Source organism: Octopus bimaculoides, chromosome 26, assembly GCF_001194135.2.
Source record: "Octopus bimaculoides isolate UCB-OBI-ISO-001 chromosome 26, ASM119413v2, whole genome shotgun sequence".
Taxonomy (NCBI): domain Eukaryota; kingdom Metazoa; phylum Mollusca; class Cephalopoda; order Octopoda; family Octopodidae; genus Octopus; species Octopus bimaculoides.
This window is the reverse complement of record NC_069006.1, coordinates 22711982-22716276: the sequence shown is the minus strand read 5'-3', so window position 1 is coordinate 22716276 and position 4295 is coordinate 22711982. Positions and strand designations below refer to the sequence as shown.

The 4295-nt window shown below is 35.3% G+C and overlaps 1 protein-coding gene across 3 annotated transcripts in view; it reads right to left on the bottom strand.

Annotated features, from left to right (window-relative positions):
• Positions 1-4295, bottom strand: part of LOC106876518 (D-glucuronyl C5-epimerase) — a 75933-nt gene that overhangs the window by 62987 nt on the left and 8651 nt on the right. Inside the window, exon 1 of one of the 3 annotated variants that reach the window (XM_014925097.2) lies at positions 3628-4249. The exons of the other annotated variants lie outside the window; for them this stretch is intronic. The gene's annotated coding sequence lies outside the window, so the exon portion shown is untranslated. Of the gene's footprint in view, positions 1-3627; positions 4250-4295 lie in introns of those variants that run through there. 3 annotated transcript variants of the gene reach the window in all.

Below are 4295 nucleotides of genomic sequence, written 5' to 3'. Positions count from 1 at the left end.
GTGTATGTATATGTGTGCTTATCTGAGCACCAACGCTTGACAACCGGTGTTGGTCTGCTTACGTCCCCGTAACGTAACGGTTCGGCAAAAGAAACGATAGAATAAGTAACAGACATTAAAAGATAAGTACTTAAGTCGAATGTTCGACTAGAGCCATGATCAAAGACATTCCAGCCGTGACTATCATGACTTTTGATGGATGGAGAGACATAAGAGGTACCCATATATATGACTCCCCACCCCCTTTTTTTCAGACGTGAGGGAGATTTGGCTGCTTTTCTATCCTGGGGAGTGACAAGGTAACGGCTTCTTTGGTGACGAATGTTATCACATGGAGATTGAGAAGAAAGCATCTGTTAACAAACATATTGTAGCCTAATCACACCTTAATGTCTTAGAAAAGGACGCAATACATAATGTAGTCCAAGGTTTACTTATGCCTACCTAAAGAAAACAAGACGGGATGGCCACAGCTGAAACATCTTTGATCACAGGTCTGATCAATTTAACTTGACCTTCGGCTAAATATCAAAAACATGACAAGTTAGAAATAGCAGCCAAATCTCTCGAAAATCACCTTTTAGCCATCATAGGAAAGGAAAGACATGTTCGACAATATAATTAATTCTAGATATACGAAATGACAAAGTGGGTACGGTTGGAACGTCTTAGATCATTGTTAACATGTGACAAAATTTATATATATTTTGAAGCGATTAAAAAGTGGAGAGGTTTTATTATTTGCAACCAAATAATAAATTTAACATATGTTTGTGTCGACATTACACCATTAGACAATCCAAAAGACCAAGTATTCACTGTCAAAGCAGTGCGTGTGTATGTATGTATATATATATTATACACACACACACACGTATGTATATGTATGCATACATACACACATTGTGTTTGTGTAAGGTTCAATTTCAAAATACAAGTAGAACCTGTTTCAACGTTTCCATCGCAATAATAATAATTTTCCTTTCAATTTCTAGCATAAAGGCCCAAGGCCACAAAAATTAAATAGAGAGGTATATATAGACCTGTAGTTTTAATTGTATCCTTCTATATTGTCTTAATTGTTATATTTCTTCTATTATAATTCCTTTCACATCTAAAATGGATTATAGCAATATAATTTGGTGCCTGATATTTGAGTGGTGGTGGTCGTATTTTTTATCGACACCTGAGCGAAAGGCGCACACAAAAAAGGCAAATATTATACACACTCATATATAGTGTGTTGTGTATGCATATTATACTGTGTCGGGTGTGTATAATATATATATCGTGTGTATGTGTATATAAGTATATAAATGTTGTATTAATATATACATATATATCGTGTTGTGCGTGTATGTATATACAATATTTATCAGGTAATCTGTGCATAATAAACATTATACTGTTTGTCGTGAGAGCTTGTTATGTGTGTATGTGTTACCTGAGATGTCAATCAAATTATAATAGAACACACCGGAAGGATGAAAGATGAAATGTGTCTCGGCGGGATTTTAACAAGGAACGGAGAAGGTCGTAGCTAAATACAAGGCATTCGGTCGTTGAACCAGTGGCACCGAACCGCTAACCTATTTCCTATTTTGCCGGCCCTCAAAAGAATTAAAGGTAAAAGACGACTTTAGCAGGATTTGAACACAAATCAAAAAATAAATAATGATAGGCGAGACAATAAATACTGGAGGGAAGGTGGTGAATATTCAATCAATCTATTGAATATCATTCCAACTTCAGTTGATCGATCTTATGAGATGTTGTGACAGTCATGCTCTCTCACCAAGACAACCACGATTGCAATTGTATTCAACGTGGATGAAACGACAAATTTAATTTAGATAATCAATCAACTAAATATCAATTGAACCACGCACTTTTCTAACTGGAAGCTGGCTGATCTTATGAGAAGTTGTGACAGTCATGCTCTCTCACCAAGACAACTGCAATCGTAATAACAATCAACGTGGGTGATGAAACAAAATTTCATCAACCGTAAGCAGGAAATACGAAACCAATATTTCTAAAATGACAGAGAAAAACGAGAGTCTTAATGCCGTCGTCTTTCTAGAAAGAAGGTCTTGAAATGACTCCTCGGTTTTTCAGATATTTTATTAACTAAATGTCCTGGTTCGGGTTGTCCTTAAGATTTTCGGCATATTCCAAAAGTAAGCGCAGTCAGTAAAGTACAATACATTCCCGCAATTTTTTAAAGCAATACAGTTTTTCAGTATTAGTAAGCTTCATTGATTTATACAGACTAGAAAGTATGGCGACAAAAAGATGACATACGTAACATCATGTCTGGGGTTCGAATAACGGAAAAGTACTCAAGACGTGGAGTTTATTTCGTTAGCAGTTAATGATTCTTCGACTCCACTACTCAGAGTTTCTTGACATTCGGATATATATACACACACACACACATATTAGCATATATATAGATAGATAGATGTGTTGAGTGGTATTCCTATAGAACTGAGTCGGAAATTATGTAGTGAACAAAAAAAAAAAACACTCAGTTTCTTAGAAGATGTTTTAAGTATTATTGACAACGAATGAGCAATAGAAAAAAATTCTTTGGCAGGGGAGAATGATGTAGGCCCCATTCCCAAATGTCGAAGCAGTTGTAACCTTAGAATTAGCATCACTGATTAGTAAACATTAAACATATTTCTCCATGTAAGTATATCAATAATATGAAGGGAACTGTAGAGATTAAGTTGCACATTTATTCGGGTCTAGCCACGTATGTTCCTTCGTTTGCTGATTTTTATTTATTTAATTCCCATTTACAAAATGACACACTATAATTAGAATTAAGTGTATTAAAGCGCTCAAGCTGGAGCACCACCTTCAACTCTGCATGTGTTGGGATTTATGTGCATATTGTATCCCCATAGATCCGTAACTATTATATGGTTAAAATGCCGTTGAGATGGAGTTCGTCTTTCATGCGAGGTCGATACAATAAGAAATAGCAATCCAAGCACCTGAGGTAATCTTAATTGACTGGAATAATCGCTGACAAAAATATCCTAGTGATGTATGTAGCAAATCACTGAGGTGGACTTTGCCTTTCATGCTAGGTCGATAAAATAAAGTAATAACAATACCTGGGGTAGTCTTAAATGACTGCAATTATCGTTAACAAAAATATCCTAATGTTATTGCATCTATGTTGGAAATCATTATTATAAATTCTGCTCAAATACCTTCGATAGTGACATTGCCTTTTTATCCTTCCGAGGATCAATAAAATAAGTAGTACCAGTCAAGCACCTGGGGTCGTTTTTAATTGAACTGTAACCGAAACATCGCCCACAAAAAATTGTCATGTTATTATCATCTTCATCAATGTTAACAAACCCAATATTATTATAATTGTAGTTCAAATAACATCGAGGTTTGACTCTTGTCTTTCATTATCACCTCACCTTACCTATCTAGAAATGCTCTCCCTGCTCCCAGAAAATAAATATCAGTCAAATACAAGGGATTGTTTTTAATCGACTGACCCCCATATATATATATATATACACACCATCATAAAACTAAAAATTCTGTAACCATGTGTGGAAATTAAGAAAATACGACGAAATGTCGTCAACATACCTGTTATTGCAAAGAATAGCCATTGCGTTGAAGGAGGGTGGTTGTGGATGTCGTTGTTGTCAGCAATGTGAACATGAGTGGTGGTCGAACAGACAGACTTAGCTTCGAGAAGCGAGCTAAGCGATATGTAACGAACGATTATAGGGAGGTTGAAAATAAAAAAAGACACGTTTTTGATCGTTGTTGTCTAGTTCTTTAACTCATATATATATATATATATATATATATATAAATTTTAAAAAAAGGCGTGGACAGGACCGGAATATGTTTTTCTCTCTTGGAAGGGAAACGTGAAGCACTGACATGCACGTGCAGGTATGTATGAATGTATATGTAAGTGTGTGTGTATGTATATGAATGTGTATGTATGTGTGAGCGTATATATATGTGTCTGTATGTATGTATAGATAGATAGACAGAGATGTGAAGTGAAAGGATAAATTATACGGTTAACAGCTAGATAGATGTCTCTACTGTAAGAAAGAAAGAAAAATCTGATGTGTTCGTTTCGTCCACCTGAGAAAAGATGTCTACAAGAAAAGAACAAAACCCACGATAGAATTTGACAATTAGTACAAACCTACTTCTTTAAATAACAAGTAGACTTACTTTATAGATTGGCTAACTAGCAAGCTAGCTAGCTAGCTACTATACAATGACTGACCCAC